Source organism: Callorhinus ursinus, unplaced genomic scaffold (genome assembly GCF_003265705.2).
Source record: "Callorhinus ursinus isolate GAN/ISIS: 27379988/994484 unplaced genomic scaffold, GSC_fseal_2.0 scaffold37, whole genome shotgun sequence".
Classification (NCBI taxonomy): Eukaryota; Metazoa; Chordata; class Mammalia; order Carnivora; family Otariidae; genus Callorhinus; species Callorhinus ursinus.
In genome coordinates, this window is record NW_027397099.1 from 10,738,745 (window position 1) to 10,753,163 (window position 14,419).

Below are 14,419 nucleotides of genomic sequence, written 5' to 3' on the forward strand. Positions count from 1 at the left end.
CACTAGTGATTTAGGGTATATTTTGATCTGTTAGAAGAAACTGTACCTCAAAATTTTAAAGAGAGGACAATTTATATATATATGCCAAAAATAAGGGTAACTACTATGAAGGGATAAAATATGACTCTAAAAATGAAAAATAATTTTTTTTTAAAAAGGGATTAATAAGATGTTGGTTGAAAAAGGGAAAAAGAAAAATAAATAAAAACAGTCAACAAAAATTAACTTTGATGAAATAATGAATCATGGTAAAAAAAAAAAAAAAAGCCATGAATCTATGTGCAGTATTCCCCTAGCGCTGGAGTTCTCCCATTCTCCTTGATCGATCAACTTGGTCTTGGCTTGCTGGCTGTTTGTGCTGATCTTCTGGGGGAGGGGCCTGTTGCTGTGGTTTCCAAATGTCTTTGCCGGAGGCGGAATTGCCCCGCCCTTGTCGGTCTGGGCTAAGGAAGCTGCTCCGGTTTGCTCTCAGGAGCTTTTGTTCCCTGCAAGCTCTCGGTACAGCTTTGGAGGACCAGGGCAGAAATGGTGGCCTCCCAATCTCCACCCGGAGGTGCTGAGAACTCGGGGCCCCGCTCCTCAGTGTGCCCCCAGAGAAAAGCAGTCACTCCCGTGTCCCCGGTCTCTGGCCGCACTCCGTGCTCACCCGGCCTGTGATCGAGCGTTGCTATCTCTGGCACCCGACCCCGCGTGGAGTCTCCAAACCCAGCAGATCCCTGCAGTGCATTCCCGCACCGCTCCTCCCCGGGAAGGAAGGGGAGTCTCCCCGGATCTGCTGCTTGTTGGGTCCCTGCTGGGAGAGCCGTGCCCCGACTGGGCCGCAGATCACAGTTTATGGCAACCCCGAGCTGAGAGCCCGTGACTCTGCTCCGTCTCTGCAGCCGGCTTCCGTGCTCTGATACCTGGGAGCTCTGGCGCACTCAGGCACCCCCGGTCTCTCTGTAACCCCAAGGGTCCTGAGACCACACTGTCCCGGGAGGATTCCACCCCCCGCTTAGCCACTGCAGCGACGTCCCTCCGCCGAGCCAACTTCTAAAAGGTCCGATTTTGTGCTCCGCGGCTCTATCACTTGCCAGAAGCGGCCGGCGGAGGCCCCTCCCCTGCCGTCTATTCTCCCGAATATTGCCTCGGATTCACTTCTCCACATGCCCTACCTTCCAGTAAGTGGTCGCTTCTCTGTTCAGAGAGTTGTTGCTACTCTCCTCTTCGGTCTCCTGTTGAGTTCGTAGGTGTTCAGAGTGGTTTGATCCCTATTCAGCTGAATTCCTGAGACCAGACGAAATCTAGGTCTCCTACTCCTCCGCCATCTTGCTCCGCCCCCCTATCTAGAGAAAATTCTTAACATATTATTTCCCTCTTATTTAAATTCAGTCTTTAAAAATCCATATTGGAATTCCATTAACCTGCAAATTAATATAATAATTAACTCATTACCTTAATGATGCTGTAATTATCTATTAGCTATGATTGTATTTTAATCTTTTGAAGTCAAGGCATAATGGTTTTACTTATGCTCCCCACACACAGTTTTCTCTTTATGCTCTTTTCCCTTGCAGGTTATAAGTAAGACACAGAATCCCTATGACAGTTATCTAATCCCTACCACACCTAGGATAGTCATTTTTCCAGAGCTAGGGTAGCCCTTTAGTTTAAAAAAAAAAAAAAAGTGCAAGAGAATTTGAAAGAAGAAACCCCAAAGCATTTCTTTATCTGATTCTCTTTCCTAACCTGGGATAGAGCTGCACACTTTCTCTGGGGAGACCTCTGGTCCCAGGTAATGCTGCCATGCAGTATAATGATCACAATCAGGAAGATGATATGATAGGGTAATGAGTTCTGTAAGCTTTCTGGATACGTCTCTTACCTGCTTTTCTGGTGTCTTAAGCATGCTTATTTGGCTGGTTTGGCAATCCAGTCCTGGTTTTGGGATAAGAAAGGCGTAAAAATAATAATGTTGAAGGTTGATTCAATACAGCTTAATCTAAGTACGAGCTTAACATAGATATTATGGGACAAGGCCAAATTGCAAAAGGTCACTCTGCTGTGTCTTAAAGAGTGGAGATATTCATAGCAGCTCCTTACTGTGTGTTTAAATGCTAGATGCTGATTTATTTAGGTTAGCCCTCTGATCTTGTAATAACTCTATAAATTAGTTGTGATTATTATCTCAATATTACAGATGGGTCTTGGAAAGATGATAGAATTTTCCCAAAATCATAGAGCTGGATGGTGATAGACACCTACACATGACTTCTGATTTTTAAGCTTCTGTCTCTGTCAATATCTTTGTTCTGTCAAGTTGACAATGAGGAGAACTCAGGTCTGTATAACTTCAAAGTCCACATTATTTTTTTTGCTTTTTAAAAAATCACCTTCTTTTCCTGTTTCTTTCTTCAACCCCTCACCTCCAACACAGACACTACAGTGCATTACTTAAAAGATCAATAACATACAGGAACCATTTTTCTCTTTAGTCAAGAGGGGAACAGTGCCATTAGAATAAAGATTGACAATTGAGTCATAAATACATTGTTGGTCCGAGGACCCCAGGGACTGTAAGGAATATCTAAACTACCTCACTGAATACTTCACAGACCTAATGAAATATTTTTATAGTATTTGATCCTCAGCAACAAATTTACTGATTCTTTAGCTGTGCCGTGGTTGAAGTCTTGGTTGTCAAAATAAGAGGGCATTAGCTAGTCTGGTTGCTGCATATCAGTGAGTGTTATCCACCTGATATTTGGCCACTGCTACAGGCTACATTGTGGAAAACCTAAGGAGGTTCATCTGAGGAAGAGATGATTGTTGGAATAGGCTGTTAGAGACAGTATTTAGAGGACAAATGAAGAATGCCTTGATTCATCTGACCTCCCCCATCTTTCATGTCCAACTTGGTTTCAGGTTGATGTCTTGGTGAGAAGTACTACGTACAGATACTATCATGCCTTTGGTCCTTATCTTCTTCTCTTGAGACTTCACTTAGTTTCTTACAAGACAAAATCCAAAGGCAAAAAAACCCCTAAAAATCAGAAAGCCTATTTTTAATGACTCTGAGCAGCAAAAGCAAACAGTGTCTCTGTTGGATACAGCTAGTGACTTCTTCAGAGAATTAAATAGTGCCAGTCTTACTAACACTGGTGCATATATCTCCAGACATCAGCAGTTATGACAACACTGATGGGCCTCAGCTGCAGTGGAGTCTTCCAATTGCATTGGAAGCATAGCTTCTGTGTTTGGCGTTGACAGAAAAAAATGTCGCTGCAAGTAATCCGAACACAAATTAGAAACAGGTTAGTCAAAAGGAACAGTCTGCACAGAGATAGAAAATGTAGAGCTGAGACCTACCCTTACATGTATTTGACTTCAAAGCTCCTGACATCCTAACCGGGGGCTTTAGAAAACTTACCGAAAGACTCTCTCTGTTTTCTCAGCTCTCCATTGTCAAATGCATAGGATTTGAAATGTCATTCTGTGTGCTGTGTACTTTATATGCTAGCGCTCAAACATAGTAGCTGGTATTTGTCATATTAGAATCGTTATGTCTTTTATAGGCTTGGGATAAACTGGAGAAAGCTTAAAAGTTCCTCCAGCACGGAGGGCACCACAGAATGCCAATCAGTAAATATAATTGTTTTGATATTATTTATTCCAACTTATATAAGACTCACCTTTATATAAATTGGTCTCTTTCTATTCAAATAAGGCTTTAAACCTTTGGACTTCCCCTAGATGACACGTCTTAAATGTATTTCCTCTCTGCTTAGTGCGGTCTTTGTCTCAGGTCTCCTTATGTGACTAAACATTTCTGGTGACTCAAACAAGATACTTCTGTGTCAGGAACAATTAGGGTCTGACAGCAGTTGAGTGTAGGGTTTTTACTGAGGTGAAGCTGTTTCTCTTTCGCATTAAGTGCTAGGTGAAATGACTGTTGGCTAACCTCAAGTAAATGAAGTAATTCCACATTATCACCTGTGTGCTTAGAAAATAGGCAGGTCAGTGAAAAAAAGAAAAGTTGTAAACTGGTATAGAATGCATTGATAAGTTAGGTTGAATGGATGCCTTCTTTGGAATTGAATTTCACATAAAGCAGGAGGTCATAATGCTCATATGGCCCACCCATTCGTAAAGGTAAGTTTGTGAGAGGAACTTGCATTAGAAAGTGCTTTTGGAAGCTTATCTTGTGCAAACCACAAGCATCATCTGTTACAGGGTCGTTTGGAAGAAAAATAAGACCTCAAGAAGTAGTTAAGGCAACACAAGAGCAAATTTGTGCCGTTGCCCTTGAATAAAAACATAGACTGTTGTGCCAACTTTTCTAAAAATGGTTATATTTGGTATTTATCAATGACCTCTGGGTATGTCCACAAGCTAATGGAGACTTCCTTCACAATGCACTTTACTCTTGCAAAGTCTAAATGATGTCAGAGAAACAATACAGATATATCATGAAAGGCTATCATCCTATCAGGTGAAATTACCTCTTCAAGAGAGAGAAAGTGCTCGAATGCAACAATTCATCTCTCAGCTCTCTCTTCTGTATTAAGCAGTATGAGATCAAACATATAAAATGTCTACTATTTAGGGGGTTCACTCTGTGTGCACGTGTGTCAGTAGAAGTTTCAGAGTTTATCAAGCCTAAGACCAAAATCAAATATCCCCTCTTACGTGTAGCCTTTTATAACACCTCTCCCCTAACCAGGACACTGAAAAGCCTTCCCTTCTCTGATACACAATCCAGACCTCTGGTGCAGAATTTACAGTTATTCTCCCATCTCCTAGGAGTGCTAAGTTAAGATGTCTGTCAGCTTTCAGCACTCATTAGGGGATTGTTTTAGTTTAAATAATTTCTTTGTCCAAATTCATGCTTCACTTTAGAGGCAGCTTGCATCAAATGACTGGTCAACATGGGGATATAAAAACTGTTCCCTTCACCCCAACTCTGAAAGATCACTGCAACTCCAGGGTATCTTAGGGGCTTGGTCTACTGGGGATGAGTTGCAGCTCAGTAACTTCTGCCCGATCCTGCCTCTGCTCTTGCCCCTCCACAGATGTAAATCCTCAAAACACCCTTTAGTCAATAGCCTGAGTGCTTATCTCCATGCTGTAGGCTGCGTCTAGGGAAGTCAGTCTGCAATACCTTTGTGCTCCCACAAAATGCTCATGTGTACCTGTGTTTCAGTTACAACAATCCACTACGTTTGTATAATGGCTTCTGTTTTCCTATATGTTAGCTCACTTAATTTTCCGGATGGCCCTATGAGGTTATTTTTCTTCTCATATGCCAAGTGAAGCTTAGAAGAGGTTAAGAACTTGTACAAAATTAATACCTAAAGTAATACTCTCCTATGCACAATGAAATTACCCATTCTCACAATATTTGTTGTTACATGTGTCCATTTCTTTTTCTTAGGAAAAAGACCACACTTTCTCCAACCTTATGTACCCATTGCTGAAGTCAGTGTCTGGCCCAAAACTCCTTGTGAGTTTTTGAACTTGGAAAAATTAATGACTTTGGTAATCTGTGGTTGCTTTATCTTTAAAGCTGATAAATATTATAGCTATTAGGCTAAAACCAGATAAATTATGTAAAAGGTGTAACATTCAATTGAATTTTGGTTTATAAGCTTTCAATTTGGCTAGCTAATACAATGGGAGGTAGAAGGTAGATTAAGTTCAGAAATTAACAGCATAAATATTAGGGTCAGGCCAGTCTAGTTCCCAGTTAAAACTCTGAGACTGACTCCATCCCTGACCTTGAGTAGCTTTTATGATATATCTGAAACTAAAACTGATCAGCCATAAAGTTATTTCTCATAATACTGTAAGATCATCCATGTAAAAACATTAGCAGGATGCCTGAAATATCATTAGCTCTCAATAAACAGAAGCTACCCTGTGTAGACACCCCCCCCACATACATACATACACACATGCTTGTGCTTGTGTCAAATAAACATGCAAGGACAAAAGAGTGGTCAAGCTAAGGAAGAGATGGGAAGGGCAGCTAATAGGTCTCTGGCACTAGTTGATTTAGATAAATAATCAAATTCAGTTGAAAATTCTGCTATTAAAAAAAGAGGAAACTAAGTTTCAAGAAGATTAAATAACTCACTCAAGGTCACACACTTGGTAATTGATGGAGCAGCTGTTCAAACCCAGACCTACTGACAATAGAGATTGAAAGAGGAAAAAACAGATAGAAAATAAAAGGAAATAAACAAGAGGGGAAATAATATCATCATTCATAAAATATGTATGTCTGAAAATATAGTAAATGAATCCTTAAATTTTTGTACAAAAGAGAATCTTAACTCTTTAGTTGATTACCAGCTTCACAGAATCTTAGCATCAATTATTTATCTCTCCACTGATAATGTCCATCAGTAGGGAGAATATGTTCCATTTTGGAGCTCAAGATACCAGTGTTGTGGTCTCCACTGATTGATTGAAGATACCAGAATCCAATTTGCAGGAGAGTTCTTACTTCCTTATTAAGCACACATCACCTTTAAATGTTCACTGTCAAGAATTCTCATCAGGCTTTTAGAGCTTTTCTGCACTGCCTGTGAGATCCTCACAGTATTGGAAGTTATCAATAAAGGCGCTTTCATGTCTACAAAGGTGGTTATAGCCAACAGTAGAAATGTACTTTCTGGCATAATTAAGACGATTATCCAGGAGATCAATTCTAGGTAATGTGAAGATCATTCCCACTGCAGGTTATTCTCAGAGATACAGTTCTCTATTACCCCCATCCCTCAAAAAAAAAAAAAAAAAAAAAAAAAAAAACCTGATGAAAAATTACATATCAAATCTGAAGTAACTTTTATTGATGCAGCCTGGCCGGACGATAAAAGTTGGTCATTCAGTAGAGATTTAGTTTGTAAATATTGCTAATCTCTCCACAATCTCTCTTTCCCATTCTTATCTTCTTATTGTAAACACAGCCTTGAAGGCATGACTACATGATCAAATTAATGACTAAGATGACAACTGGAATTTGTATTATACTTCTATTAACCTGAGAAAGTGTTTGTTCCAACACTTTTACTGTTGAAATAAAGGAAATGTAATAATTGCCCTCACTACAGGTTTTTAGCAAACCAGGATTGACCCTTCCTAAAGAGAAATGCTACACATGATATGTAGATATTCATGCTTAAACTCTAAATATCCCAAAGTATTATAATTGAGAGCACAGGCAATTATTAAGAATTCCATAATACTTTTTCAAAAACTATAACAGTCTACTATATCAAGAGAGTCAAACCTATATGATTACATTGAATGGATTACTACTAGCAAAGAAATTCATCGTAGGCACACACAGGAAAGACTTGCTAGGTGTATCTTCCATATCAAGCTTTATATATAGTACATGATTCAGAAATTTATTTTGTTTTTGAGCAAGCATTTACTATAAGTCTATAAAGTAACAGATACTGTGCTAACCCTCAGGAATTCACAAATAATAATGTAGAAGCCCATACCCTACACATTCACATTCTCATATATTAAACTTATGAATGCATTTAAAGAAATCTGACTACTATGAGGCAAGCACTATCATTGTGAGCAAGACAAAATATTTGTGCAAATGGATTTTATATTTTGAAGAGGGTGGGCATAAATAGGTTAAAAATAAATATATAAAGATGTCATGCACACAGTGAATTATACTTCATTGTAATAATATTGTAACTAATATGAAGTAATTCTTAAAATATGTACTAATTACAGTGAATTATTTTTATAATGATAGAGTGATAGGAGGAAACACAGGTCCCCTTGGGAATATAGAAAAGGATGCAAAGAGATGATGACATTTAACCTGAGCCTTCTATCATGACTTCACCAAAGAAATGATTATTTTAGGCAGAAGAAAGTGTGATTCTAAGTTTAGAAAAGATGGTGTGCTGTGGAATTGCAAGTAGCTCCAGAAGACCTGTCATTGTATTCACACCTTCACGAAGACTTGTGACCATTTTATTCTCCTCTCCCTCTACCATGCTTATCTGGTAAATATCCCTGTCTAAGGATAAACTCCGTGACTGCACTAAACAGATGAGCTCTTCTGCCTGGAAAGCACAAACTTGTGCTAAGTAATCCTACTTTAAATTCATGATCACAAATGCCAAATGACTTAAGTATTGCTCAGCAATCCGACACTACATTCTTATTTTTTGTCTTCCATCTCCACAATCCCTTCTTCACACCCCCTCGTCTCTCCTCAAAGCTCCTATACCAGTCTTGTCTTTCTCACTCTGAGCTGAAGACCTAAATCATAATCTACTGAGAAAATAGGAACAAACAAATTTCCTCCTCTTTGGCATCTTGTGGGAACTGAACTCTTTCCCTGTACCTGCATTCATTACTTCCCCTTCTGTTTCTTTAAATGGAAGATTTCCATCAAAAGTTTTATCAAAAGCCAACCCCTCCCCTGGGCTTTGAACTCCTTGGTCTCCTGGATTTAAGGAGAAATTCTCCCTGTGCCAGGTTAGGTGGTAAGATTAGGAATATTTGCTAAATATCAGGAGGTAGGCAGTCAATCCTTGTCTACATTAACTTTTAATGAAAAAAAAAAATTCAGTGTGTCTAACCTTATGTATCCGTGAGGAGAGAGAGACCAACAAAAAGTAGATATCAATCATTTTCTCCAATAATAATATTCTTTTTACTCTCAGGCTTTTGGACAGATCCCTGTTAGATCAGTTTTACTTCAGAGGTGTATTCACCAGGGTGCTAATGAAGCTGAAATTTCAGGACCACTCACTTGTATGGGCCCTACTAAGACATTAGAATGGACTTGAACTTATATGTACATACTCAAAATCAAATTTGTATTAACTTTTCATTCTACTCTTCAAAGGAAATCCTCCGAAGGGCATGACCCGCAGGTCCCACAAAACCAAGACCCACATGCTTATGTGTCCACAAAACTTTGACTTTGATAGAAACAAGATTGTCCTTTGACCCAGAATGCTTCAGTCAGATTTCTGAATAGAGACACAGTGATTGAATTAATAAGTATTGGGCAGTGGACTTTTTTTTAAACAAAATTTAATTTTTAGAACCATTGACATTTACATAAAGATTGCCAAGATAGTATAAAGAGTTTGGTAGGCCTCACACCATTTTCCCTATTATTAACATTTTGTATTAATGTATTTTATGTTTGTTACAATTTATGACCCAATATTGATACATTAGTATTAACTGAAGTTCATACTTTTCATATTTTCTTTGTTTTTATTTAATGTCTTTTTTTCTCTCCCAGGATCCCATCCAGAATACCATATTCCATTTAGTTGACATGTGTCCTTAGGTTTCTCTTCGTTGTGGTTTCTTAGACTTTTATTGTTCATGATAAGCTTGACAGTTTTGGGGAGTACTGGTCAAGTGTTTTGTATAATGTCCCTCTACTGGAATTTATCTGATTTTTTTCTCATGATGAAACTGGGGTTATGGTTTTTTAGGGGGAGAAAGACCACAGAGATAAATTGCTATTTCCATCTCATAATGTCAAGGATACATGCAATAGATGTGACTTATTGATGATGCTATTGATGTTGAAGTTGAGCACCCAGATGAAGTAGTGTTTCTCAGGTTTCTCAACTGAAAACACATTCTCTCTTGTCCAGTTCCTTACTATACTCTTTCAATGAAGGTTACTGTCTGCAGCTTACACCTAAGGATTGGGGAGATATGCTCTGCTTCCTTAAGAACAGAATAATTACATACAATATTTATACTTTTTCTGAAAGGGACATTTGTTTCTTCTCTCCCATTTATTTATTCAATCATTTGTTTATTTCCACATGCATTTATGTTATACTTTCGGTTATAATCTATTTTGTTGTTTAAAATGCTCTAGCTTTGCCCACTGGAAGTTGCTCACTTGAATCTTGTGTCCTTTGATATAACCCCCTCATTGTGGTTTTTGATTTTTATTTTGTTTTGTTTTGTTTTTGAGCATTTTCTTACTTTCTGTCACCAGAGATGCTTCATCTTAAACATTTCCTGCTCTGGGCCTATAATCAGCCTTTTCTTCAAGGGTCTCGGGTCCTTACATCAAATAATGGTTGAAAGAAAAAACAATAAAGTTATTGAGCACCTCCTAAGTGCCAAGAACTATGCAAGATGTGTTGCTCACTGATTTTTCATAACAACTCTGTGGGGTTTGTATTATTATGATCCCAGTTCTCAGGTGGAGATTCTGAGAAAAACTAAGTTAAGAAATTTGCTCATAACCTATGCAGTTATCATAATGAGCAGAGGGAGGTTTCAGATTCAGGCTCAATCGTGGGGTCTTACCCTTTACATTTTATTAAAGGGATTTAGAAAAGAGAGCACATGAACACATAACCAACTTCATGGAAATATAAATAAAGCAAGGTATTTCAAAGACCTGTGGAGTCACAGATGACAAATTATGGGTATCTGCTTTTTTAGAATTTGCTACAGTTTTTGCTTTTCTGGAGATCTGGACTTGGCATATTTGAAGGCAATTTCCTGGAGATATAAAAATCCAGATATTTAAAGGCAACTTCTAATATGATGGGCAGTCTGAAAATAGTGCTCGCAGAGCCAAACTTACCGTGTCACAAAGGAAGAGTTTGCATTATGTGGTGCATGGATGATAGATCCTAAAATACCATTGGTGTCCTTGGCTTCCAAATTCAGTACTGTTCCGAATTCATCAATCCTAAATTATTCTTCAAAGTGCCTAAGGGCACCTGATCTTAGTTAGGCCTGTTTCCAATCCTGCCTTCTACATTAATGACCATGGAACCGGTCTCTGGAATATCAGTATAAACTTTAATAGATTCCTCCTACCATGGGTCTTATCTTGTTGCCTATTTTCTGCACAGACACCACCATGAAGAGTGAAAGGGCATTAACAAAGGAAATATTTTATTATGCTGTTGTTTATATTCTAAAAATTTAGGAAATTGATATTACAAAACAACAAATCTCTCCCGTGCCTAAGGACAGTTAATAATGTCACATCACCAATGATAAGGAACCACATTTGAGAACCCACAATTAATTGCATTCTTGTAAGTCATTTGAAATAAAGAGAAATAACAAACGGTGTTTAGTCACCACTTTTACACCAAATTCCATTATTTATACCTACTAAAAGATTAATTATCAACTGAGAGCTACATAAACCATGTTTATTTTAGTAATATATCTGTATTACAAGCTTACCAAATTTTCCTTTGCTCATTAATTTCTTTGCATAAACTTCAGATTATTGTCAAAGAAAAAATGTTGACTTACAAGCATCTAATAAAATGAATATAAGCTCTTTTTTCTCAGTTTTTTTCTCTTCAGTTGAGGTGAAGAAAAATTCAATTTTTTTTAGCAAAATTAGCTTCCAGTACAGTTAGCAATGTCTAATTGGAAATCTGAATGTGATTAATATATAGATTGAAAATATTATTATGCACTACTTCTCTAAAATTCTCTTTTTCAGTGGTCATTTATCTTTATTTGGCTATTGGATCACATTATATGTATGATTTAAATATATGTATTACATGTAAATTGAAAAGTTCAATTTTCTAAGTGTTCTAAAGAGGACCAACCTTTGCCTAAGGAAAACTGTGGTATTTGGTGCCATTCAAAGATCAGGAAAGGTTACTTGAAGCTGTTGACCACTGATGTTTTTACATTAACTATAGTTGCAGGATTTTTTCCAATTTTTTTTGTTCTATCTATTTCACCTTTCCATAGTCTTCTAAGCCACCCCATCCATAACTGGGATTTACAGCACAAACTGAAATTCTTTTGTCATCCAGAGGACCATATATGACTAAATTAAGAATTTGTTTTAGCAAAATACTCCAGGAGATATGTAAAGGCACAAGCTGACTTAGGGCGTGGTGCTTTGAAAAGAGTATAGCAGGAAAATGTTCAACTGTTTCCACTAAGCAGCTGAGTGATCTTCCCGTTTTTTTTTTTTTTTTCCTTTTTCTGAGTAGATATTTATGACTGGGCAATTCTCTGCTTGTTGAGTATTATACTAAAGAGAAAATGCATTTGATCAAGACTGCTACATACATGCATAGATATCTGGGTAATATAGCTGGTCATCAGAATAGGTCATGGGGCACTTTTCTTAGGGCTATATATGTTTGAGCTGAAGCAAACAGATCTTGACAGTCATTCAAACTTGGGTCTATGGGCACAGATGTGAGAGTGATGACCTCCCATTAGTTGGAGATTTTATCTTTTAATGATTTAAAGACACACACACACACACACACACACCCCTACCTTGTGCAATAAGAACCAGTGGATGATGTGAATATTAACACATTGATACTTGAATGTGAGAATTATCCCATCATGTACAAATCCCATTTAATCCTCACCTATTATCTTTCTAATAAGATTGGTTATTTCATAACCACATAATTAAGAATTCTTAGTCACATTTATTGTTTTTTGTTACATTTTGAGATATTCCTCTGGGATAATATATCCAACTGGCCACTGATTATGCAATGTTTTCTTTATATAGTTAAATATAAAGTCATATAAGGACATATAAACTCACAATCCAGGATTATCAAATCTCAATATCCTGCCAAGCCTTGTTTTTTTAAAGTATCCTTTTTTCAGGAGTCATTTTTATGGTCCTCTGGGCTTTCTGGCCCTCCTATCAACACTGATTAAATATGAGTTGATGATGAGATCTTGTTATTAGGCTTTCATGAAAAATGTGTCCATACTAATATGCAAGGGCGGTGCTGAAACTCATTTGACTTAGCAGGATCCTACAGTTATGGAATACAGAAGGACAGACCACTGTTGCTCAGAGGTTCATACCTTCAAGGCAAGGATTGCTTTCTCATGGACCCAAACAAAATGTCCTTTAAAAAATTTTACCAGTTTTGCAATTTTGACACATGTGTTACCAACAAGTTTTACGAATCATTTTAAATGCTAAAACCTTCCTAATGAAAAGGAAGAGATACTTGAATATATAGTAATTTAAAAATCCAAAGTCAATCAATGGAAAGTTATTTCAGGCATCATCTTCTTAGGATCACATCAACTTCCTATTTACATCCACATTCCAAATACCTTCTATCCCAATTCCTTTGGAAAATGTATTGTAGCATAATTTCATAGCCCTATAAAATAACTTAGTTGTCATAATGCCTCTAGTTTCTCTTTAAAATCAAAGTTTTAATTTGCTTCTGTTTTATTTTAATTCCTGCTTGACTTTTTAAGGTACTGATAGTCAGTGGAGAAAAGGCAGGCAACATGTTAAAATGTCATCAAAGCAGCATTCTGTTTTAAAACAAAGATATATATTCTAATTCCAATGACAGCGATAAAGCACTCCAGGGTGTGCTTTAATGGGCCATTAGTTTTCTTCTCGGGTGGTTGAAATTCTTTGGCCTATAGCCTTCTGCTCCCCTGAGTCTCTGGGCCTCTATTAGACCCATTAAAAACTCCCTGGAATGCGGTTTTTGTCTAATGTAATTATTATAAAAATGTTCAAGTTACACATTTATTCCCCCATTTGCAATGGCATTGGCATTTCACTTGCCTAAATGTTGACATGAGGGTCTTCAGAAAATATAGTGCGGATGATCAATTAGAAAGTAAAAAAGAGATTTTTCAGGGCCATGTCAGAGGAGGCAAGAGGAAAGAAGAGAAATGTCTGAGTAATCTGAACTGAGTAATTTGCACACATGCCAAATGCATAGTGGTTTGAACCATGTTGGCAAATCTTCACAAATCACAAATTTGATACATTGCCCCCAGCCTCATTTTTCAAATGATCTTCACCACTTCTCCTCTGTGGTGGACAGAGATGCTTTTCTGTTCCCTTAGATCTTCATTTTATTTTATAACACTAGGAAGAAAACAGATTCCCATAATGAAAGAAAACTGACTAGGTCCTAGCACCAAAGGCAGAAGAGACCAGGAGTTGTTATGGTGTATTTATTTTCCATATTATATTAGATATAGGTCCACATCTACCCTAGAATCCCCTATTTTTTAGTCTGGGTTCTCCAGAGAAACAGAAAACAAGAACAAAAACTATGTATGTATATATAATTTTTAATTTACAAATATATATATTATAAGAAATTGGCTCATGCATTTATTATGGGGGTTGAGAAATCCAAGAACTGCAATCAGTCAGTCAGCAAGCTGGAAATTTAGGAGAACTAAGGGTATAGTTGGAATCTAGATCTGAAGGCCTCAGAATTAGTGGAGCCCATGGTGTTGGGTTAAGTCTGAAGGTAAGTCTAAGTTTAAATCTGGGTCCAAAGGCAGGAGAAGACTGTCTTCAGCTTAAAGACAGTCAAACAGAGAGAAAGAATTGTTTTTTTATTCAGCCTTTCATTCTGTTCAGTTTTTTTTTTTTTTTTTTTTTTTTTTTTTT